General features: G+C 60.6%; 2 non-coding genes across 2 annotated transcripts; both read right to left on the bottom strand.

The window, feature by feature from the left end:
- Positions 1–3,533: 3,533 nt before the first annotated feature.
- Positions 3,534–3,652, bottom strand: LOC131871695 (5S ribosomal RNA). Its single transcript, XR_009369906.1, has one exon. It is a non-coding gene; the product is annotated as a 5S ribosomal RNA (ribosomal RNA).
- Positions 3,653–11,456: 7,804 nt separating this feature from the next.
- On the bottom strand, positions 11,457–11,575 carry LOC131871684 (5S ribosomal RNA). Its single transcript, XR_009369895.1, has one exon. It is a non-coding gene; the product is annotated as a 5S ribosomal RNA (ribosomal RNA).
- Positions 11,576–25,000: the final 13,425 nt, after the last annotated feature.

Here is a 25,000-nt window from a genome sequence, read left to right as displayed (position 1 = left end):
GCGTGCACGAAGTCGGAGCCCGGTTTGCCCCGGGTGCGCACCTCGCGTGCACCTTCGCCGCGGTGGGCACCATGGCGTGCACGAAGTCGGAGCCCGGTTTGCCCCGGGTGCGCACCTCGCGTGCACCTTCGCCGGGGTGGGCACCTTGGTGTGCAGACCTTGGCTGGGTTGCGCGCCCTGGTGGGCACCATGGTGCGCACCAAGGAGCGCTCCGAAGTGTGCTCCAAGGTGCGGCCTGCACGAAGTCGGAGCCCGGTTTGCCCCGGGTGTGCACCTCGGGTGGGCACCTTGGTGCGCATGCCTTGCCTGGGCTGCGCACCAGGGCGGGCTCAAGATGGCACCCGCGTTCCTTTTTTTTCACTATCTTTCAAAACGGAAATTTTAAAATCTCATTTTTTTTTGCCTTTTTCTGGAAATTAGTGAAGGCAGCGCATCAAAGGTGCGCACCTCGCTGCCCACCACGGTGCGCAACGCCGGTGGGCACCCGGGAGTGCTTCGAAGTGTGCTCCAAGGTGCTGCGTGCACGTTGTCGGAGCCCGGTTTGCCCCGGGTGCGCACCTCGCGTGCACCTTCGTCGGGGTGGGCACCTTGGCTGGGTTTGCCCCGGCTGCGCTCCGAAGCGGGGTTATTGGAGCGCCGCCTCTTTTTTTGTCGGAGCGTTTGGTGGGGTTTCTCGCATTGGCTCTTCCGAGGCCCGGTTGCCACCCTGGCGCGCACGAAGTCGGAAGTAGGGTTAATTGCCCGGGTGCGCACCTTTGCCAGGGTGGGCACCTTACCTGGGCTGCGCACCAGGGCGGGCTCAAGATGGCACGCGCGTTCCGTTTTTTTCACTATCTTTCAAAACGGAAATTTTAAAATCTCCTTTTTTTTTTGCCTTTTCTGGAAATTAGTGAAGGCAGCGCATCAAAGGTGCGCACCTCGCTGCCCACCTTGGTGTGCTCTGAGGTGCGCACCCGGGAGCGCTACGAAGTGTGCTCCAAGGTGCGGCGTGCACGTTGTCGGAGCCCGGTTTGCCCCGGGTGCGCACCTCGCCTGCACCTTGGCCGGGGTGGGCACCTTGGCTGGGTTTGCCCAGGGTGCGCTCCGAAGCGGGGTTACTGGAGCGCCCCCTCTTTTTTTGTCAGAGCGTTTGGTGGGGTTTCTCGCATTGGCTCTTCCCAGGCCCGGTTGTTGGGTGCGCTCCCACCCTGGCGCGCGCGAAGTTGGAAGTTGGGTTAATTGCCCGGGCGCGCACCTTCGCCAGGGTGGGCACCTTGGTGCGCACACCTTGGCTGGGCTGCGCACCAGGGCGGGCTCAAGATGGCACCAGCATTCCCTTTTTCTCACTATCTTTCAAAACGGAAATTTTAAAATCTCGTTTTTTTTTTGCCTTTTATGGAAATTAGTGAAGGCATCGCATCAAAGGTGCGCACCTCGCTGCCCACCTTGGTGTGCTCCGAGGTGCCCACCACGGTGCGCAACGCCGGTGCGAACCCGGGAGCGCCCCGATGTGTGCTCCAAGGTGCGGCGTGCACGAAGTCGGACCCCGGTTTGCCCCGGGTGCGCACCTCGCGTGCACCTTGGTGCGCACACCTTGGCTGGGTTGCGCGGCCTGGTGGGCACCATGGTGCGCACCAAGGAGCGCTCCGAAGTGTGCTCCAAGGTGCGGCGTGCACGAAGTCGGAGCCCGGTTTGCCCCGGGTACGCACCTCGCGTGCACCTTCGCCGGGGTGGGCACCTCGGCTGGGTTGCGCGCCCTGGTGCGCACCAAGGAGCGCTCCGAAGTGTGCTCCAAGGTGCGGCGTGCACGAAGTCGGAGCCCGGTTTGCCCCGGGTGCGCACCTTCGCCGCGGTGCGCACCATGGCGTGCACGAAGTCGGAGCCCGGTTTGCCCCGGGTGCGCACCTCGCGTGCACCTTCGGCGGGGTTGCGCGCCCTGGTGGGCACCATGGTGCGCACCAAGGAGCGCTCCGAAGTGTGCTCCAAGGTGCGGCGTGCACGAAGTCGGAGCCCGGTTTGCCCCGGGTGCGCACCTCGCGTGCACCTTCGGCGGGGTTGCGCGCCCTGGTGGGCACCATGGTGCGCACCAAGGAGCGCTCCGAAGTGTGCTCCAAGGTGCGGCGTGCACGAAGTCGGAGCCCGGTTTGCCCCGGGTGCGCACCTCGCGTGCACCTTCGCCGCGGTGGGCACCATGGCGTGCACGAAGTCGGAGCCCGGTTTGCCCCGGGTGCGCACCTCGCGTGCACCTTCGCCGGGGTGGGCACCTCGGCTGGGTTGCGCGCCCTGGTGCGCACCAAGGAGCGCTCCGAAGTGTGCTCCAAGGTGCGGCGTGCACGAAGTCGGAGCCCGGTTTGCCCCGGGTGCGCACCTCGCGTGCACCTTCGCCAGGGTGGGCACCTCGGTGTGCTCCGAGGTGCGAACCCGAGAGCGCTCCGAGGTGCCCACGAAGTCGAAAGTCGGGTTAATTGCATTGTTTTCCCCGGGTGCGCTCCGAGGTGCGCAACATCGGCGCGCACCAAGGAGGGCTCCGAAGTGTGCTCCAAGGTGCGCACGATGGCGTGCACCTCTGGTGCGCACGATTCGGAGCTCGGTTTGACCGGGGTGCGCACACCTTGGCTGGGTTGCGCACCTTTTGTGCGCTCCAAGGTGCGCACGAAGTCGGAGCTCGGTTTGCCCCGGGTGCGCACCTTCGCCAGGGTGCGCACCTTGATGCGCACGCCTTGGCTGGGCTGCGCACCTTGGTGGGCGCCATGGTGCGCACCTTTCGTGCGCTCCAAGGTGCGCACGAAGTCGGAGCTCGGTTTGCCCCGGGTGCGCACCTTGGTGGGCGCCATGGTGCACTCCGAGGTGCCCAAGATTGGTGCGCACCAAGGAGCGCTCCGAAGTGCGCTCCAAGGTGCGCGCGAAGTCGAAAGTTGGGTTAATTGTCCGGTTTGCCTCGGGTGCGCACCTTGCGTGCACCTTCGCCAGGGTGGGCGCCTTGGTGCGCACACCTTGGCTGGGCTGCGCACACCTTGGCACCCGCGTTTCCTTCATTTTAAATTTTTTTTTTTTACAATCTCTCAAGTGGGAAATTCTATAATCTCAACTTTTTTTGCCTTTTCAGGAAACTTTTGAATGGAGCGCATCATTGGTGCGCTCCGAAGTGTGCTCCAAAGCTCTCTCCAGCTGCGTGCACCTGCCCCGGCCGCGCACCCGGCCCCGCCCAGCTTCGCTCACCTGTCCCGGGCGTCTGGTGCGGAACCTTAGAGTAAGAAACATCACCGTGCACCTTGGCCAACGTGCGCGACTCGACCGAGCGCGCACTGGCCGAGGTGCACACCGATTTCACCTGGGTGCGCGCGCAGCACCTCGGGCGCACCGGGGTGCGCGCACAACGCCCGGGTTGCACCGTGGCCTGTGTGCTCGGGGCGCCTCGGGTGCGCGCTCGGTGTCGCCCCCGCGCGCGCGGTAGTGCGGGCAGCGCACCCCGGCCCGGCCCGGCCCCGACGAGAACGCAAACGGGCAAAAGGTTTATTCAAATAGCATTGCGACGCCCGGCGAAAAACTAAAAAAGGGTGCAACACCGGGACTTCCCGGGAGGTCACCCATCCCAGTACTACTCCGGCCCAAGCGCGCTTAACTGCGGAGTTCTGATGGGATCCGGTGCACTAACGCTGGTATGATCGCACCCGTTATGAGCTTGTCGCAGTGTGTACTTAGCAAACCGCGACCCACGTGCGAATCCACCCCGGCCACCCACCCCCGTCGAGGTGCACACCCTCCCTCGCGAAGTGCGCCCCGTTCGCCAAGTGTGAGCCCTGCCCGGGTGCGCGCACCTTGCTAGGGCGTCGGGTGTGCACCCGGCCCGGCCTACGTGCGTGCACCTGGAGGGGGCGTCGTGTGCGTGCAGTGTCCCGTCTGCAACGCGGTGCCCACACACCACCTCGGGCGCAACGACCTGCGCTCACATGTGGGCCGAGTGCACCTTGGTGCATGTTCGGGGCGCCTCGGGTGCACGCTCGATCTTGCCCCGGTGCACCAAGGCGCTCGGTTTGCCCCGGGTGCGCACTTGGTGCAAGGTGGGCACCCAAAATAGGGATCAAGCACCAAAACACAAGTTTCGGGATGCAAAATGGGACCCAAGGACCACAAATGCGTTCCAAGACCCATGATGGGTCCACGAGAACAAAAATGTGTTCCGAGACTTAATAAACAAATATTGGGTTTTAGGAGAAGAAACATGCTCTGATGCCCAAAACGAGAATCGACCCCGAAAAGGCCACAGGCCAAAAGTGGGATGCGAGACAAAAAAAAATGGGACCCGAGGACCAAAATTGGGTTCCCAGGTCGAAGACAGGGCAACCGGACAAGAAACGACCTCTAAGGCTCGAAATGAGTCCCGGCGACTAAAACTTGACAAGAAGCACCCATCAGGCACCCAACTCGACACCCATGGGATGCCGACCCACCCGGGCTTCCACCTAGCACACCTTGGCACCCACCCACCCTCGCACCCAACCTCGCACCCAACTTAGCACCTTTGAACCCACATTGGCACTCACCCTGACCCTGGCACCTTGGAACCCACATTGGCACTCACCTTGACCCTGGCACCCACCTTTGCACTCACCTTGGGACCCACCCTGGCTCCCACCTCGGCACCCACCCAGACACCCACCTTGGTTCCTTGGCACCCACCTTGGATCCTTGGCACCCACCCCGACACCCACCTTGGCACGCAACTTGGCTACTTGCCACCCATCTTGGCTCCTTGACGCCCACCCCGACAACCACCCCGTGACCTACCCTGGCTAGGGTTGGTGCACACCCACCCTGGTGCCCACCTTGGCACCCACCCTATGACCCACCTTGGCACGCACCTTAGTACCCACCCCGTTACCCACCCTAGGACCCACCCCGTGACCCACCTTGGCCAGGGTGGGTGCCTTGGTGCGCACAACTTGCCTGGGCTGCACACCAGGGCGGGCTCAAGATGGCACCCGCGTTCTGTTTTTTTCACTATCTTTCAAAACGGAAATTTTAAAATCTCATTTTTTTCTTTTTTTTGCCTTTTCTGGAAATTAGTGAAGGCAGCGCATCAAAGGTGCGCAATGCTGGTGCGAACCCGGGAGCGCTCCGATGTGTGCTCCAAGGTGCGGCGTGCACGAAGTCCGAGCCCGGTTTGCCCCGGGTGCGCACCTCGCGTGCACCTTCGCCGGGGTGAGCACCTTGGCTGGGTTGCGCGCCCTGGTGCGTACCAAGGAGCGCTCTGAAGTGTGCTCCAAGGTGCGGCGTGCACGAAGTCGGAGCCCGGTTTGCCCCGGGTGTGCACCTCGGGTGCGCACCTCGCGTGCACCTTCGCTGCGGTGGGCACCTTGGCTGGGTTGCGCGCCTTGGTGGGCACCATGCAGTGCACGAAGTCGGAGCCCGGTTTGCCCCGGGCGCGCACCTCCGCCAGGGTGGGCACCTTGGTGCGCACAACTTGCCTGGGCTGCGCACCAGGAAGGGCTCAAGATGGCACCCGCGTTCCGTTTTTTTCACTATCTTTCAGAACGGAAATTTTAAAATATCGTTTTTTTTTGCCTTTTCTGGAAATTAGTGAAGGCAGCGCATCAAAGGTGCGCAACGCTGGTGCGAACCTGGGAGCGCTCCGATGTGTGCTCCAAGGTGCGGCGTGCACAAAGTCGGAGCCCGGTTTGCCCCGGGTGCGCCCTGGTGGGCACCATGGTGCGCACCAAGGAGCGCTCCGAAGTGTGCTCCAAGGTGCGGCCTGCACGAAGTCGGAGCCCGGTTTGCCCCGGGTGTGCACCTCGGGTGGGCACCTTGGTGCGCATGCCTTGCCTGGGCTGCGCACCAGGGCGGGCTCAAGATGGCACCCGCGTTCCTTTTTTTTCACTATCTTTCAAAACGGAAATTTTAAAATCTCATTTTTTTTTGCCTTTTTCTGGAAATTAGTGAAGGCAGCGCATCAAAGGTGCGCACCTCGCTGCCCACCACGGTGCGCAACGCCGGTGGGCACCCGGGAGTGCTTCGAAGTGTGCTCCAAGGTGTTGCGTGCACGTTGTCGGAGCCCGGTTTGCCCCGGGTGCGCACCTCGCGTGCACCTTCGTCGGGGTGGGCACCTTGGCTTGGTTTGCCCCGGCTGCGCTCCGAAGCGGGGTTATTGGAGCGCCGCCTCTTTTTTTGTCGGAGCGTTTGGTGGGGTTTCTCGCATTGGCTCTTCCGAGGCCCGGTTGCCACCCTGGCGCGCACGAAGTCGGAAGTAGGGTTAATTGCCCGGGTGCGCACCTTTGCCAGGGTGGCACCTTACCTGGGCTGCGCACCAGGGCGGGCTCAAGATGGCACGCGCGTTCCGTTTTTTTCACTATCTTTCAAAACGGAAATTTTAAAATCTCCTTTTTTTTTTGCCTTTTCTGGAAATTAGTGAAGGCAGCGCATCAAAGGTGCGCACCTCGCTGCCCACCTTGGTGTGCTCTGAGGTGCGCACCCGGGAGCGCTACGAAGTGTGCTCCAAGGTGCGGCGTGCACGTTGTCGGAGCCCGGTTTGCCCCGGGTGCGCACCTCGCCTGCACCTTGGCCGGGGTGGGCACCTTGGCTGGGTTTGCCCAGGGTGCGCTCCGAAGCGGGGTTACTGGAGCGCCCCCTCTTTTTTTGTCAGAGAGTTTGGTGGGGTTTCTCGCATTGGCTCTTCCCAGGCCCGGTTGTTGGGTGCGCTCCCACCCTGGCGCGCGCGAAGTTGGAAGTTGGGTTAATTGCCCGGGCGCGCACCTTCGCCAGGGTGGGCACCTTGGTGCGCAAACCTTGGCTGGGCTGCGCACCAGGGCGGGCTCAAGATGGCACCAGCATTCCCTTTTTCTCACTATCTTTCAAAACGGAAATTTTAAAATCTCGTTTTTTTTTTGCCTTTTATGGAAATTAGTGAAGGCATCGCATCAAAGGTGCGCACCTCGCTGCCCACCTTGGTGTGCTCCGAGGTGCCCACCACGGTGCGCAACGCCGGTGCGAACCCGGGAGCGCCCCGATGTGTGCTCCAAGGTGCGGCGTGCACGAAGTCGGACCCCGGTTTGCCCCGGGTGCGCACCTCGCGTGCACCTTGGTGCGCACACCTTGGCTGGGTTGCGCGGCCTGGTGGGCACCATGGTGCGCACCAAGGAGCGCTCCGAAGTGTGCTCCAAGGTGCGGCGTGCACGAAGTCGGAGCCCGGTTTGCCCCGGGTGCGCACCTTCGCCGCGGTGGGCACCATGGCGTGCACGAAGTCGGAGCCCGGTTTGCCCCGGGTGCGCACCTCGCGTGCACCTTCGCCGGGGTGGGCACCTCGGCTGGGTTGCGCGCCCTGGTGCGCACCAAGGAGCGCTCTGAAGTGTGCTCCAAGGTGCGGCGTGCACGAAGTCGGAGCCCGGTTTGCCCCGGGTGTGCACCTCGCGTGCACCTTCGCTGCGGTGGGCACCTTGGCTGGGTTGCGCGCCTTGGTGGGCACCATGCAGTGCACGAAGTCGGAGCCCGGTTTGCCCCGGGCGCGCACCTCCGCCAGGGTGGGCACCTTGGTGCGCACAACTTGCCTGGGCTGCGCACCAGGAAGGGCTCAAGATGGCACCCGCGTTCCGTTTTTTTCACTATCTTTCAGAACGGAAATTTTAAAATATCGTTTTTTTTTGCCTTTTCTGGAAATTAGTGAAGGCAGCGCATCAAAGGTGCGCAACGCTGGTGCGAACCTGGGAGCGCTCCGATGTGTGCTCCAAGGTGCGGCGTGCACGAAGTCGGACCCCGGTTTGCCCCGGGTGCGCACCTCGCGTGCACCTTGGTGCGCACACCTTGGCTGGGTTGCGCGCCCTGGTGGGCACCATGGTGCGCACCAAGGAGCGCTCCGAAGTGTGCTCCAAGGTGCGGCGTGCACGAAGTCGGAGCCCGGTTTGCCCCGGGTGCGCACCTCGCGTGCACCTTCGCCGCGGTGGGCACCATGGCGTGCACGAAGTCGGAGCCCGGTTTGCCCCGGGTGCGCACCTCGCGTGCACCTTCGCCGGGGTGGGCACCTTGGTGTGCAGACCTTGGCTGGGTTGCGCGCCCTGGTGGGCACCATGGTGCGCACCAAGGAGCGCTCCGAAGTGTGCTCCAAGGTGCGGCCTGCACGAAGTCGGAGCCCGGTTTGCCCCGGGTGTGCACCTCGGGTGGGCACCTTGGTGCGCATGCCTTGCCTGGGCTGCGCACCAGGGCGGGCTCAAGATGGCACCCGCGTTCCTTTTTTTTCACTATCTTTCAAAACGGAAATTTTAAAATCTCATTTTTTTTTGCCTTTTTCTGGAAATTAGTGAAGGCAGCGCATCAAAGGTGCGCACCTCGCTGCCCACCACGGTGCGCAACGCCGGTGGGCACCCGGGAGTGCTTCGAAGTGTGCTCCAAGGTGCTGCGTGCACGTTGTCGGAGCCCGGTTTGCCCCGGGTGCGCACCTCGCGTGCACCTTCGTCGGGGTGGGCACCTTGGCTGGGTTTGCCCCGGCTGCGCTCCGAAGCGGGGTTATTGGAGCGCCGCCTCTTTTTTTGTCGGAGCGTTTGGTGGGGTTTCTCGCATTGGCTCTTCCGAGGCCCGGTTGCCACCCTGGCGCGCACGAAGTCGGAAGTAGGGTTAATTGCCCGGGTGCGCACCTTTGCCAGGGTGGGCACCTTACCTGGGCTGCGCACCAGGGCGGGCTCAAGATGGCACGCGCGTTCCGTTTTTTTCACTATCTTTCAAAACGGAAATTTTAAAATCTCCTTTTTTTTTTGCCTTTTCTGGAAATTAGTGAAGGCAGCGCATCAAAGGTGCGCACCTCGCTGCCCACCTTGGTGTGCTCTGAGGTGCGCACCCGGGAGCGCTACGAAGTGTGCTCCAAGGTGCGGCGTGCACGTTGTCGGAGCCCGGTTTGCCCCGGGTGCGCACCTCGCCTGCACCTTGGCCGGGGTGGGCACCTTGGCTGGGTTTGCCCAGGGTGCGCTCCGAAGCGGGGTTACTGGAGCGCCCCCTCTTTTTTTGTCAGAGCGTTTGGTGGGGTTTCTCGCATTGGCTCTTCCCAGGCCCGGTTGTTGGGTGCGCTCCCACCCTGGCGCGCGCGAAGTTGGAAGTTGGGTTAATTGCCCGGGCGCGCACCTTCGCCAGGGTGGGCACCTTGGTGCGCACACCTTGGCTGGGCTGCGCACCAGGGCGGGCTCAAGATGGCACCAGCATTCCCTTTTTCTCACTATCTTTCAAAACGGAAATTTTAAAATCTCGTTTTTTTTTTGCCTTTTATGGAAATTAGTGAAGGCATCGCATCAAAGGTGCGCACCTCGCTGCCCACCTTGGTGTGCTCCGAGGTGCCCACCACGGTGCGCAACGCCGGTGCGAACCCGGGAGCGCCCCGATGTGTGCTCCAAGGTGCGGCGTGCACGAAGTCGGACCCCGGTTTGCCCCGGGTGCGCACCTCGCGTGCACCTTGGTGCGCACACCTTGGCTGGGTTGCGCGGCCTGGTGGGCACCATGGTGCGCACCAAGGAGCGCTCCGAAGTGTGCTCCAAGGTGCGGCGTGCACGAAGTCGGAGCCCGGTTTGCCCCGGGTACGCACCTCGCGTGCACCTTCGCCGGGGTGGGCACCTCGGCTGGGTTGCGCGCCCTGGTGCGCACCAAGGAGCGCTCCGAAGTGTGCTCCAAGGTGCGGCGTGCACGAAGTCGGAGCCCGGTTTGCCCCGGGTGCGCACCTTCGCCGCGGTGCGCACCATGGCGTGCACGAAGTCGGAGCCCGGTTTGCCCCGGGTGCGCACCTCGCGTGCACCTTCGGCGGGGTTGCGCGCCCTGGTGGGCACCATGGTGCGCACCAAGGAGCGCTCCGAAGTGTGCTCCAAGGTGCGGCGTGCACGAAGTCGGAGCCCGGTTTGCCCCGGGTGCGCACCTCGCGTGCACCTTCGGCGGGGTTGCGCGCCCTGGTGGGCACCATGGTGCGCACCAAGGAGCGCTCCGAAGTGTGCTCCAAGGTGCGGCGTGCACGAAGTCGGAGCCCGGTTTGCCCCGGGTGCGCACCTCGCGTGCACCTTCGCCGCGGTGGGCACCATGGCGTGCACGAAGTCGGAGCCCGGTTTGCCCCGGGTGCGCACCTCGCGTGCACCTTCGCCGGGGTGGGCACCTCGGCTGGGTTGCGCGCCCTGGTGCGCACCAAGGAGCGCTCCGAAGTGTGCTCCAAGGTGCGGCGTGCACGAAGTCGGAGCCCGGTTTGCCCCGGGTGCGCACCTCGCGTGCACCTTCGCCAGGGTGGGCACCTCGGTGCGCACACCTTCTCAATGTTTTCTTGCCTTTTCTGGAAATTGGTGAAGGCAGCGCATCAAAGGTGCGCACCTCGGTGTGCTCCGAGGTGCGAACCCGAGAGCGCTCCGAGGTGCCCACGAAGTCGAAAGTCGGGTTAATTGCATTGTTTTCCCCGGGTGCGCTCCGAGGTGCGCAACATCGGCGCGCACCAAGGAGGGCTCCGAAGTGTGCTCCAAGGTGCGCACGATGGCGTGCACCTCTGGTGCGCACGATTCGGAGCTCGGTTTGACCGGGGTGCGCACACCTTGGCTGGGTTGCGCACCTTTTGTGCGCTCCAAGGTGCGCACGAAGTCGGAGCTCGGTTTGCCCCGGGTGCGCACCTTCGCCAGGGTGCGCACCTTGATGCGCACGCCTTGGCTGGGCTGCGCACCTTGGTGGGCGCCATGGTGCGCACCTTTCGTGCGCTCCAAGGTGCGCACGAAGTCGGAGCTCGGTTTGCCCCGGGTGCGCACCTTGGTGGGCGCCATGGTGCACTCCGAGGTGCCCAAGATTGGTGCGCACCAAGGAGCGCTCCGAAGTGCGCTCCAAGGTGCGCGCGAAGTCGAAAGTTGGGTTAATTGTCCGGTTTGCCTCGGGTGCGCACCTTGCGTGCACCTTCGCCAGGGTGGGCGCCTTGGTGCGCACACCTTGGCTGGGCTGCGCACACCTTGGCACCCGCGTTTCCTTCATTTTAAATTTTTTTTTTTTACAATCTCTCAAGTGGGAAATTCTATAATCTCAACTTTTTTTGCCTTTTCAGGAAACTTTTGAATGGAGCGCATCATTGGTGCGCTCCGAAGTGTGCTCCAAAGCTCTCTCCAGCTGCGTGCACCTGCCCCGGCCGCGCACCCGGCCCCGCCCAGCTTCGCTCACCTGTCCCGGGCGTCTGGTGCGGAACCTTAGAGTAAGAAACATCACCGTGCACCTTGGCCAACGTGCGCGACTCGACCGAGCGCGCACTGGCCGAGGTGCACACCGATTTCACCTGGGTGCGCGCGCAGCACCTCGGGCGCACCGGGGTGCGCGCACAACGCCCGGGTTGCACCGTGGCCTGTGTGCTCGGGGCGCCTCGGGTGCGCGCTCGGTGTCGCCCCCGCGCGCGCGGTAGTGCGGGCAGCGCACCCCGGCCCGGCCCGGCCCCGACGAGAACGCAAACGGGCAAAAGGTTTATTCAAATAGCATTGCGACGCCCGGCGAAAAACTAAAAAAGGGTGCAACACCGGGACTTCCCGGGAGGTCACCCATCCCAGTACTACTCCGGCCCAAGCGCGCTTAACTGCGGAGTTCTGATGGGATCCGGTGCACTAACGCTGGTATGATCGCACCCGTTATGAGCTTGTCGCAGTGTGTACTTAGCAAACCGCGACCCACGTGCGAATCCACCCCGGCCACCCACCCCCGTCGAGGTGCACACCCTCCCTCGCGAAGTGCGCCCCGTTCGCCAAGTGTGAGCCCTGCCCGGGTGCGCGCACCTTGCTAGGGCGTCGGGTGTGCACCCGGCCCGGCCTACGTGCGTGCACCTGGAGGGGGCGTCGTGTGCGTGCAGTGTCCCGTCTGCAACGCGGTGCCCACACACCACCTCGGGCGCAACGACCTGCGCTCACATGTGGGCCGAGTGCACCTTGGTGCATGTTCGGGGCGCCTCGGGTGCACGCTCGATCTTGCCCCGGTGCACCAAGGCGCTCGGTTTGCCCCGGGTGCGCACTTGGTGCAAGGTGGGCACCCAAAATAGGGATCAAGCACCAAAACACAAGTTTCGGGATGCAAAATGGGACCCAAGGACCACAAATGCGTTCCAAGACCCATGATGGGTCCACGAGAACAAAAATGTGTTCCGAGACTTAATAAACAAATATTGGGTTTTAGGAGAAGAAACATGCTCTGATGCCCAAAACGAGAATCGACCCCGAAAAGGCCACAGGCCAAAAGTGGGATGCGAGACAAAAAAAAATGGGACCCGAGGACCAAAATTGGGTTCCCAGGTCGAAGACAGGGCAACCGGACAAGAAACGACCTCTAAGGCTCGAAATGAGTCCCGACGACTAAAACTTGACAAGAAGCACCCATCAGGCACCCAACTCGACACCCATGGGATGCCGACCCACCCGGGCTTCCACCTAGCACACCTTGGCACCCACCCACCCTCGCACCCAACCTCGCACCCAACTTAGCACCTTTGAACCCACATTGGCACTCACCCTGACCCTGGCACCTTGGAACCCACATTGGCACTCACCTTGACCCTGGCACCCACCTTTGCACTCACCTTGGGACCCACCCTGGCTCCCACCTCGGCACCCACCCAGACACCCACCTTGGTTCCTTGGCACCCACCTTGGATCCTTGGCACCCACCCCGACACCCACCTTGGCACGCAACTTGGCTACTTGCCACCCACCTTGGCTCCTTGACGCCCACCCCGACAACCACCCCGTGACCTACCCTGGCTAGGGTTGGTGCACACCCACCCTGGTGCCCACCTTGGCACCCACCCTATGACCCACCTTGGCACGCACCTTAGTACCCACCCCGTTACCCACCCTAGGACCCACCCCGTGACCCACCTTGGCCAGGGTGGGTGCACCCACCCTGGTGCCCACCTTGGCACCCACCCATCCTAGCACCCAGCCTGTGACCGGGCTTGGAACCCAACCTTGCACCCGCACCCGTCTTGGCCAGTGTGGGTGCGCACCCATCCTGGCACCCACGTTGTGACACACCCTTTAACCCACGCACCCTAGCACCCACGTTGGCACCCACCTTGGAACCCAACCTAGCAACTTGGCACCCACCCCGTGACCCACCTTGGCATCCACCATAGCAGTCGCCGACTTGGCACCCACCTCGGCACCCACCTTGACACTTGTGGACCCACCTTGCCACTCACCCTAGCATCAACCCATCCTAGCACCCACCCTGGCACCTTTGCACCCTAGCACTCACCCATCCTAGCACCTAACCTGTGACCCACCTTGACACTCACCCTCGCACCCACCTTGGAACCCAACCTAGCACCCACCCACCCTGACACCAACCCTAGCACCTACCCACCCTTGCACCCACCCTGTGACCCATCTTGGCACCCACCCATCCTACCACTCAACCTATCACCCACCTTCTCACCCACCTTGGCATCCACCTTAGCACCCACCCACACTGGCACCTTGGCACCCACCTCGGGCAAGGTGGGTGCACACCCACCCTGGCACCCAATTTAGAACCCACCGAGCATGTTACCCACCTTGGCACCCACATTGCAGCCCACCCTAGTACCCACCCTATGACCCACATTGGCATCCACACCCTAGCACCCAGGCACCTCGACACCCGCCTTGACACCCACCCTAGCACTGAACCTGTGACCCACCTTGGAACTCACCCTAGAACCCACCCACCCTGTGAACCACCTTGGCATCCACCTTAGCACCCACCCACCTTGGCACCCACTCTAGCACTCACCCATCCTAACACCCAACTTGTTACCCACCTTGGCACCCGCCCTCGCGTCCACCTTGAAACCCACCCTAGCACCCACCCACGCAGGAGCCCACCTTGGCACCCAACCTAACACCCACGCATCCTGGCACCCAACTTGTGACCCACCTTGGAACCCACCCTAGTACCCACCTTTGAACCCACTATATCACCAACCCACCTTGGCACCCACCCTATGACCCTCTTTGGAATCCACCCTAGCACGCACCCACCCTGGCACCCACCATGGAGCGCACCCTAGCACCCACCCACCTCGGCACGCACCTCAACACCCACCTTGGTGTGCGCACTGCGCCAACCTCTCAAAGACCCTATGTGGTGCGCTCCAAAGTGTACACCTTTGGTGCGCTCCAAGGTGCGCACCTTTGGTGCACACCGAGGTGCACACCAAAGTGTGCACCGAGGTGAGCACCAAAGTGCACTCCAGGGTGCACACCAAGGCGTGCACCTTTGGTGCGGTCAATGCAAACGAATTCGGAAGTTGGGGTCGATGTCCTAATCGCTGCTGCAGACTACACGTATGAGAATCGGACAAATAGCTTTATATAGGGGAGGTGTTGCGTTTGATGGGTCGACTCCCCTGGTTGTGTGCACTGCACCAACTTCAAAGACCCTGTCTTGTTTAAGAAGTCAAAAGTTGGGGTGGATGTCCTAATCATTGCTGCAGTCTACGCATGTATGAGAATCAGACAAATAGCTTATATAGGGGAGGTGTTGCATTCGGTGGGTTGACTCCCCTGGTTGTGCGCACTGCGCCAACCTCAAAGACCCCGCATAGCAGAAGAAGTCGGAAGTCGGATTTTGGTGAGCACCAAGGCGTGCACCTTTGGTGCGGTCAACGCAGACGAATTCAGAAGTTGGGGTGGATGTCCTAATCGTTGTTGCAGGCTACACATGTATGAGAATCAGACAAATAGCTTATATAGGGGAGGTGTTGGGTTTGATGGGTCAACTCCCTTGGTTGTGCGCATTACGCCAACCTCAAAGACCTTGTTTTCGTTAAGAAGTCAAAAGTTGGGGTCAATGTCCTAATGGCTCCTGCAGGCTACACATGTATGAGAATCGGACAAATAGCTTATATAGGGGAGGTGTTGGGTTTGATGGGTCGACTCCCCTGGTTGTGCGCATTACGTCAACCTCAAAGACCTTGTTTTCGTTAAGAAGTCAAAAGTTGGGGTCGATGTCCTAATTGCTCCTGTAGACTACACATGTATGAGAATCAGACAAATAGCTTATATAGGGGAGGTGTTGGGTTTGATGGGTTGACTCCCCTAGTTGTTCGCATTACACCAACCTCAAAGACCTTGTTTTCGTTTAGAAGCCGAAAGTTGGGGTCGATGTCCTAATTGCTCCTGCAGGCTACGCATGTATGAGAATCAGACAAATAGCTTATATAGGGGAGGTGTTGGGTTTGATGGGTCGACTCCCCTGGTTGTGCGCATTGCGCCAACCTCAAAGACCCTGCATTGCGGATGAAGTCGAAAGTCAGAGTTTGGTGTGCTACAAGGTGTGGTCGAAGGTGCTCACCTAGGTGTGCACCTTTGGAGCACAGGAAAAGTGCCCTCCAAAAGTGCGCACCTTTGGAGTGCACAAAAGTGCCCTCCAAAAGTGCGCACCTTTGGAGCGCAGAAAAGTGCCCTCCAAAAAGTGCCCTCCAAAAGTGCGCACCTTTGGAGCGCAGAAAAGTGCCCTCCAAAAAGTGCCCTCCAAAAGTGCGCACCTTTGGAGCGCAGAAAAGTGCCCTCCAAAAAGTGCCCTCCAAAAGTGCGCACCTTTGGAGCGCAGAAAAGTGCCCTCCAAAAAGTGCCCTCCAAAAGTGCGCACCTTTGGAGCGCAGAAAAGTGCCCTCCAAAAAGTGCCCTCCAAAAGTGCGCACCTTTGGAGCGCAGAAAAGTGCCCTCCAAAAAGTGCCCTCCAAAAGTGCGCACCTTTGGAGCGCAGAAAAGTGCCCTCCAAAAAGTGCCCTCCAAAAGTGCGCACCTTTGGAGCGCAGAAAAGTGCCCTCCAAAAAGTGCCCTCCAAAAGTGCGCACCTTTGGAGCGCAGAAAAGTGCCCTCCAAAAAGTGCCCTCCAAAAGTGCGCACCTTTGGAGCGCAGAAAAGTGCCCTCCAAAAGTGCGCACCTTTGGAGCGCACAAAAGTGCCCTCCAAAAGTGCGCACTTTTGGTGCGCACCAAGGCGCTGGTTCGGTCGTTGCAGGCGAGTTCGGAAGTTGGGGTCGATGTCCTGAGCGGAGGTGCAAACTACACAGGTGTCGGAATCGGACAAATAGCTTATATAGGGGAGGTGTATGCTTCGATGGGTCGACTCCCCAGGTTGAGCGCACCGCGCCAACCTCAAAGACCCTACGGTATGGATGAAGTCGGAAGTTGGGTCCGATGACCGATTCGATTAGTAGGTATGCTCATGAGGTCGGAATTTGGGTCCGATGACCTGCCATGTGCAGGAAGGCGAATGTTGACACTGTGCGTTGCAAGGTGCACACCAAGGCGCTGGTGCGGTCTTTTTAGTCGAGTTCGGAAGTTGGGGTCGATGTCCTGATCGGAGGTGCAAGCTACACAGGTGTGGGAATCGGACAAATAGCTTATATAGGGGAGGTGTATGCTTCGTTGGGTCGACTCCCCGGGTTGAGCGCACCGCGCCAACCTCAAAGACCCTACGGTATGGATGAAGTCGGAAGTTGGGTCCGATGACCGATTCGATATGTAGGCATACTCGCGAGGTCGGAATTTGGGTCCGATGACCTGCCACGTGCAGGAAGGCGAATGTTGGCACTGTGCGTTGCAAGGTGCGCACCAAGGCGCTGGTTCGGTCGTTGGAGGCGAGTTCGGAAGTTGGGGTCGATGTCTTGATCGGAGGTGCAAACTACACAGGTGTGGGAATCGGACAAATAGCTTATATAGGGGAGGTGTATGCTTCGTTGGGTCGACTCCCCGGGTTGAGCGCACCGCGCCAACCTCAAAGACCCTACGGTATGGATGAAGTCGGAAGTTGGGTCCGATGACCGATTCGATATGTAGGCATACTCGCGAGGTCGGAATTTGGGTCCGATGACCTGCCATGTGCAGGAAGGCGAATGTTGGGACTGTGCGTCGCAAGGTGCGCACCAAGGCGCTGGTGCCGTCGTTGCAGTCGAGTTCGGAAGTTGGGGTCGATGTCCTGGTCAGAGGTGCAAACTACACAGGTGTGGGAATCGGACAAATAGCTTATATAGGGGAGGTGTATGCTTCGATGGGTCGACTCCCTGGGTTGAGCGCACCGCGCCAACCTCAAAGACCCTACAGTATGGATGAAGTCGGAAGTTGGGTCCGATGACCGATTCGATACGTAGGCATATTGGCGAGGTCTGAATTTGTGTCCGATGACCTGCCATGCGCAGGAAGGCGGAATTTGGGTCCGATGACCGAGTTGATGGCGTGCCATGCGCAGAAAGGCGGAATTTGGGTCCGATGACCGAGTTGATGTTGATGGCCCGCCATGCACAGGAAGGCGGAATTTGGGTCCGATGACCGATTTGAAGGCGTGCCATACGCAAAAAGGCGGAGTTTGGGTCCGATGACCGAGTTGATATTGATGGCCCGCCATGCGCAGGAAGGCGGAATTTGGGTCCGATGACCTGACATACGCATGGAGTCCGACTCGGGGGCCGATGTTCGATTCGATGACTTGCATTGTGGGTAAAGTCGGAAGTTGTGGTCTTTGACCCGATTCGATGACCAGACTTCGGCTGCTTGAGAATCGGACAAATAACTTATATAGGGGAGGTAGTGTTCTCGAGCATCCTCCCCCCGTGCCCGTTTATGTCGATTGATGCTGGTGCTCGACTGGTTGGAGCGCTCGGATGCAAAAATCTTGCACCAGGATTTATCGATTGTGATGGACACGGCAAGTCTCCTGATTGCTATGCAGGAGCTCATCGTGAATCTCTATGCGGCCTTGGTATGGACTCGACCTGCGGAATGGTTCGGCAATGGTAGTCGCTCCAACACGTCCTTGCAATGGCCACAGAGGTGATTCGACTAGAGCTCCAGTCTAGCTTTTGGGTTGCTTGGCGGACTGGTATAGCCGCGATCGAGTTCCGGCCATGAACGTTTTAGATAGCTCTTGGGCTTTCTGGGACGGAAGTCGGAAGTTTGGGCTGTTGTCCGATTTGATGACCATTCTTCGGATGTGTGAGAATCGGACAAATAACTTATATAGGGGACTGTGTTGTCTCACGCAGCCCCCTCCGTGCCCCTCTATCTCGACCGATGTTGGTGCTTGAAAGGGTTGGGATCGCTCGGATTTATAAACGTGCACCACCATTTGTCGAGTGTGAGGGACGCGGCAGGTCTCCTAAATGCTATGCGGGCGCTCTCTGAGAATCTCTATCCGGCCTCGACACAGACTAGTCTTGCTGAATGGTTTGGCACTGGTAGTCGATCCAACACGTCGTTGTTGTGGCCGCCTAGGCGATTCGATTCGAGCCCCCGTCTAGCTTTTGGGTTGCTTGGCGGATTTTGCCCTATCCGCAAGTGAGCTCGGTCCCTAAACGTTCGAGAAACCCGATTGCTATGCGCCGACTCTCTTTCTTGCGAGCCTCCATCTAGCTTTTGGGTCTCTACGGAACGGAAGTCGGAATCTGGGACCGTTGTTTGATTCGACGAGGCAGACTACGGTTGTGCGAGAATCGGACAAATAACTTATATAGGGGAGGTGTTGACTGGAGCATTCTCCCCCGTGCCCCTCTAACTCGACCAATGCTGGCGCTCGAACGGTGGTAGCGCTCGGATTTTCATTGAGCGCCAGCATTGGTCGATTTAGAGGGGCATGCGAGATTCCCGAATGCTATGCGAGGGCTCTAACGGAAATGTCTATTGGTTTCGGTATGGATGCAATTGCGAGTGGTTCGGCAAAGGTAGTCGTTCCGATGCGTCCATGTCGTGGCCAAATCGATAATTCGATTTGAGCCCTCGTATAGCATTTGGGTCTCTCGATGTGATTCCGCATTCCAGTCCCTTTGGGCACTGCTTGAGCCGCATCCCAGGGGGTTCCCTTCCCAATAATCTGCCTCGCAACCCGATTGCTATGCGGTGAGGCTCCTCGGCCGCCTCGGAACTATCTGTGTATCAGACGCATCGCGGGATAAGGGGTTGGCAACGGTAGTCGCCCCAAGCGCGTCCGATGCTTGGACCATTCCGAGGCGGCCCTGAAGCCTCTTCCGTCTAGCCGTTGGGTCCTTCTCGCCGCATCCCTCGCCTCGCACCCCGATTGCTATGCGGTGAGGCTCCTCGGCCGCCTCGGAACTATCTGTGTATCGGACGCGTCGCGGGATAAGGGGTTGTCACTGGTAGTCGCCCCAAGCGCGTCCGATGCTTGGACCATTCCGAGGCGGCCCTGAAGCCTCTTCCGTCTAGCCGTTGGGTCCTTCTCGCCGCATCCCTCGCCTCGCACCCCGATTGCTATGCGGTGAGGCTCCTCGGCCGCCTCGGAACTATCTGTGTATCGGACGCGTCGCGGGATAAGGGGTTGTCACTGGTAGTCGCCCCAAGCGCGTCCGATGCTTGGACCATTCCGAGGCGGCCCTGAAGCCTCTTCCGTCTAGCCGTTGGGTCCTTCTCGCCGCATCCCTCGCCTCGCACCCCGATTGCTATGCGGTGAGGCTCCTCGGCCGCCTCGGAACTATCTGTGTATCGGACGCGTCGCGGGATAAGGGGTTGTCATTGGTAGTCGCCCCAAGCGCGTCCGATGCTTGGACCATTCCGAGGCGGCCCTGAAGCCTCTTCCGTCTAGCCGTTGGGTCCTTCTCGCCGCATCCCTCGCCTCGCACCCCGATTGCTATGCGGTGAGGCTCCTCGGCCGCCTCGGAACTATCTGTGTATCGGACGCGTCGCGGGATAAGGGGTTGTCACTGGTAGTCGCCCCAAGCGCGTCCGATGCTTGGACCATTCCGAGGCGGCCCTGAAGCCTCTTCCGTCTAGCCGTTGGGTCCTTCTCGCCGCATCCCTCGCCTCGCACCCCGATTGCTATGCGGTGAGGCTCCTCGGCCGCCTCGGAACTATCTGTGTATCGGACGCGTCGCGGGATAAGGGGTTGTCACTGGTAGTCGCCCCAAGCGCGTTCGATGCTTGGACCATTCCGAGGCGGCCCTGAAGCCTCTTCCGTCTAGCCGTTGGGTCCTTCTCGCCGCATCCCTCGCCTCGCACCCCGATTGCTATGCGGTGAGGCTCCTCGGCCGCCTTGGAACTATCTGTGTATCGGACGCGTCGCGGGATAAGGGGTTGTCACTGGTAGTCGCCCCAAGCGCGTCCGATGCTTGGACCATTCCGAGGCGGACCCGAAGCCTCTTCCGTCTAGCCGTTGGGTCCTTCTCGCCGCATCCTTCGCCTCGCACCCCGATTGCTATGCGGTGAGGCTCCTCGGCCGCCTCGGAACTATCTGTGTATCGGACGCGTCGCGGGATAAGGGGTTGTCACTGGTAGTCGCCCCAAGCGCGTCCGATGCTTGGACCATTCCGAGGCGGACCCGAAGCCTCTTCCGTCTAGCCGTTGGGTCCTTCTCGCCGCATCCCTCGCCTCGCACCCCGATTGCTATGCGGTGAGGCTCCTCGGCCGCCTTGGAACTATCTGTGTATCGGACGCGTCGCGGGATAAGGGGTTGTCACTGGTAGTCGCCCCAAGCGCGTCCGATGCTTGGACCATTCCGAGGCGGACCCGAAGCCTCTTCCGTCTAGCCGTTGGGTCCTTCTCGCCGCATCCCTCGCCTCGCACCCCGATTGCTATGCGGTGAGGCTCCTCGGCCGCCTTGGAACTATCTGTGTATCGGACGCGTCGCGGGATAAGGGGTTGTCACTGGTAGTCGCCCCAAGCGCGTCCGATGCTTGGACCATTCCGAGGCGGACCCGAAGCCTCTTCCGTCTAGCCGTTGGGTCCTTCTCGCCGCATCCCTCGCCTCGCACCCCGATTGCTATGCGGTGAGGCTCCTCGGCCGCCTTGGAACTATCTGTGTATCGGACGCGTCGCGGGATAAGGGGTTGTCACTGGTAGTCGCCCCAAGCGCGTCCGATGCTTGGACCATTCCGAGGCGGCCCCGAAGCCTCTTCCGTGTAGCCGTTGGGTCCTTCTCGCCGCATCCCTCGCCTCGCACCCCGATTGCTATGCGGTGAGGCTCCTCGGCCGCCTTGGAACTATCTGTGTATCGGACGCGTCGCGGGATAAGGGGTTGTCACTGGTAGTCGCCCCAAGCGCGTCCGATGCTTGGACCATTCCGAGGCGGCCCCGAAGCCTCTTCCGTGTAGCCGTTGGGTCCTTCTCGCCGCATCCCTCGCCTCGCACCCCGATTGCTATGCGGTGAGGCTCCTCGGCCGCCTTGGAACTATCTGTGTATCGGACGCGTCGCGGGATAAGGGGTTGTCACTGGTAGTCGCCCCAAGCGCGTCCGATGCTTGGACCATTCCGAGGCGGACCTGAAGCCTCTTCCCTCTAGCCGTTGGGGCTTTCTCGCCGCATCCCTCGCCTCGCACCCTGATTGCTATGCTGTGAGGCTCCTCGGCCGCCTTGGAACTATCTGTGTATCGGACGCATCGCGGGATAAGGGGTTGGCAGTGGTAGTCGCCCCAAGCGCATCCGATGCTTGGACCATTCCGAGGCGGCCCTGCAGCCTCTTCCGTCTAGCCGTTGGGGCCATCTCGCCGCATCCCCCACCTCGCACCACGATTGCTATGCGGTGAGGCTCCTTGGCCGCCTCGGAACTATCTGTGTATCGGACGCATCGCGGGATAAGGGGTTGTCACTGGTAGTCGCCCCAAGCGCGTCCGATGCTTGGACTATTCCGAGGCGGCCCTGCAGCCTCTTCCGTCTAGCCGTTGGGGCCATCTCGCTGCATCCCCCACCTCCTCGGCCGCCTCGGAACTATCTGTGTATCGGACGCATCGCGGGATAAGGGGTTGGCAGTGGTAGTCGCCCCAAGCGCGTCCGATGCTTGGACTATTCCGAGGCAGCCCTGCAGCCTCTTCCGTCTAGCCTTTGGGGCCATCTCGCCGCATCCCTCGCCTCGCACCCCGATTGCTATGCGGTGAGGCTCCTCGGCCGCCTGGGAACTATCTTCGTATCGGACGCATCGCGGGATAAGGGGTTGTCACTGGTAGTCGCCCCAAGCGCGTCCGATGCTTGGACTATTCCGAGGCGGCCCTGTGGCCTCTTCCGTCTAGCCGTTGGGGCCATCTCGCCGCATCCCCCACCTCGCACCCCGATTGCTATGCGGTGAGGCTCTTCGGCCGCCTTGGAACTATCTTCGTATCGGACGCATCGCGGGATAAGGGGTTGTCACTGGTAGTGGCCCCAAGCGCGTCCGATGCTTGGACTATTCCGAGGCGGCCCTGCAGCCTCTTCCGTCTAGCCGTTGGGGCCATCTCGCCGCATCCCCCACCTCGCACCCCGATTGCTATGCGGTGAGGCTCCTCGGCCGCCTTGGAACTATCTTCGTATCGGACGCATCGCGGGATAAGGGGTTGTCACTGGTAGTCGCCCCAAGCGCGTCCGATGCTTGGACTATTCCGACGCGGCCCTGTGGCCTCTTCCGTCTAGCCGTTGGGGCCATCTCGCCGCATCCCCCACCTCGCACCCCGATTGCTATGCGGTGAGGCTCCTCGGCCGCCTTGGAACCATCTTCGTATCGGACGCATCGCGGGATAGGGGGCTGTCACTGGTAGTCGCCCCAAGCGTGTCCGATGCTTGGACCATTCCTAGGCGGCCCTGAAGCCTCTTCCGTCTAGCCGTTGGGGCCTTCCCGCCCCATCCCTCGCCTCGCACCCCCGATTGCTATGCGGTGAGGCTCCTCGGCCGCCTTGGAACCATCTGTGTATCGGACGCATCGCGGGATAAGGGGTTGGCACTGGCAGTCGCCCCAAGCGCGTCCGATGCTTGGACCATTCCGAGGTGGCCCTGAAGCCTCTTCCGTCTAGCCGTTGGGGCCTTCCCGCCCCATCCCTCGCCTCGCACCCCGATTGATATGCGGTGAGGCTCCTCGGCCGCCTTGGAACTATCTGTGTATCGGACGCATCGCGGGATAAGGGGTTGGCACTGGTAGTCGTCCCAATCGCATCCGATGCTTGGACCATTCCGAGGCGGCCCTGCAGCCTCTTCCGTTTAGCCGTCGGGGCCTTCCCGCCGCATCCCTCGCCTCGCATCCCGATTCCTATGCAGTGAGTCTTCTCGGCCGCCGCGGAACTATACCTGTTATTGCTACTGCATCCTTCGGCTGGTAACCTCCTCTGCCGCCTTGGAACGTTCTCTTTGTCGGACGCGTCGCGGGATAAGGGGTTGGCACTGGTAGTCGCCCCAAGCGCGCCCGATGCATAGACCGCTCCGAGTCGACCTTGCTTTCAGCCTCTCACATGCATAGACCTCTCTGAGTCGACCCTGCAGCCTCTCACGTTTAGCCTTTGGAATCTCGCCTCACAACATGATTGCTATCCTTGATGCATCCCTTGCCTCGAGCCCTGATTGCTTTCTTGGCTGCATCCCTCCTCTCCTCACAGCCCGGTTGTCATCACTGCTTCATCCGTCGCTTCATGCATTCTGGCTGCTGGGCCCTTCCCACCGCACACCTCGATTGCTATCTCTTCTGCATCACACACCCCGATTGCTATCTCTGCTACATCCCTCGGCTCTCACTTCTGCATCCTTCGCCTCACACCTCGATTGCTATCAATGCTGCATCCGTAACCTCACACCCCGATTGCTATGCGGGGAGGCTCCTTGGCCGCCTTGGAAATTTCTGTGTGTCGGACGCACCGCGGGATAAGGGGTTGGCACTGGTAGTCGCCCCAAGTGCGCCCGATTCTTAGACCGCTTCGAGGTGACCTCGTAGCCTCTTTCGTCCAGGCTTCCTGCCTTCAACGCCCTTTTTACACCTCGATTTCTATGCGCGGGCTCGTTGGCGTCTATCACCTCTCTGCGAAGAGTGGCACGATGATTGTTGGGGTAAATCGTAGCAGTCCGATCTCTGGCCTTGGGCCATTGTGAGGGCTGATCGATTTCCTGTGCGCATCTCGTGTTCGCCCAGTAACAGACTCGACGACTTGTAATCGGTCTTGTTCCCGATTGTTCCTGGAGGTAGTCTTCGGAACTCTTGGATTTGACCTGTCACTCGAACTGTCCTCTTCCGAGGATGCTTGTGTGTGTGTGCTTGTGCCATTTCCTTGGCGGTATTAACGAGATATTAAAGAGCGGAGTGAGCGCCTCGCCCAGCTATGTTTGGGGCTCTCACTCCCTTACCCGGTGTGCGACCGCTTTGCACGTAGGTTGCGGAGCATCGCGACTCTTTCGATGTTTGGCGGTTGTCTTCCGGTGATGCGTTGGTCCCGAAGTGCACGTTACTAGCATTTCTGCCATTGTTCTCGATCTTTGGCACGTTCCTTCGTTGCAATTGGATATATATCTCCGTTTATACGCGCAGGCTTCTCCCGCCTATTCAGCGCTGTCCCACTCTCAGCACTCTCGTGGTCTCCTTGGCTTCTCTCTCCCGTGAGCGAGCTCTCTTCTCGAGTCTTTTCCATGTCCCATGGAGGTTGCCTTGCGAAATTCGGGCACACAAACGTGACCGGATAAGAGCGGAATTGCCTATGAGGAGAAGCTCACCTTAGGGAGCAGCAATGCCGAGTGTTTCGACAGAGGGTAGAGGGGGCGTTGTTTGGGCGGTTGCACAAAAGAGTGCTACGTTTGCACTGAAGGTTGCTTCTTCGTCTCCGACGAACTCTTCGAGGCAAAAAAGCTTGTTTACGGGGTCGAGGTGGGACTGTTCGTGCGAGTTGCGCCACCAAAAGTGCGTAGGGGGCATATACCTGGGAAATGGATGTCTCTGAGTGGCCTTACTCGGTCGCGTGCACGGTGCATTCTCTAACGGCAGGACTGTCGCGAGCATGTGCGGTTCGGATGTTTTCGGGTAAAGGGTTCCGTACGGGATGTTCTTCCCAGGCTCCTGTGAACCGAGACTCTGCATCGTCATGCTCCGGCTCCCGTGGGTGCTTCATGCCTCGTCGAGCTGTTTGTCGTGGACGATTAAGGCCGAGGCCTTCCTTCGAGAGGGGAATTGTTCAGGCTGGTCGAGGCGGGATTGTTCGTGCGGGGTGCACCACCAAAAGTGCGTAGGGGGCATATGCCTGGGAAATGGATGTCTCTGAGTGGCCTTACTCGGTCGCGTGCACGGTGCACAGTCTCACGGCATGACTGTCGCGAGCATCGACGGTGCGGTGGTTTTCGGGTAACCGGGTTCCGTAC

This window comes from Cryptomeria japonica, unplaced genomic scaffold (assembly GCF_030272615.1).
Source record: "Cryptomeria japonica unplaced genomic scaffold, Sugi_1.0 HiC_scaffold_445, whole genome shotgun sequence".
NCBI classification, from domain to species: domain Eukaryota; kingdom Viridiplantae; phylum Streptophyta; class Pinopsida; order Cupressales; family Cupressaceae; genus Cryptomeria; species Cryptomeria japonica.
The sequence above is the reverse complement of the archived record's forward strand: the minus strand, read 5'-3'. Positions and strand labels throughout refer to the sequence as shown.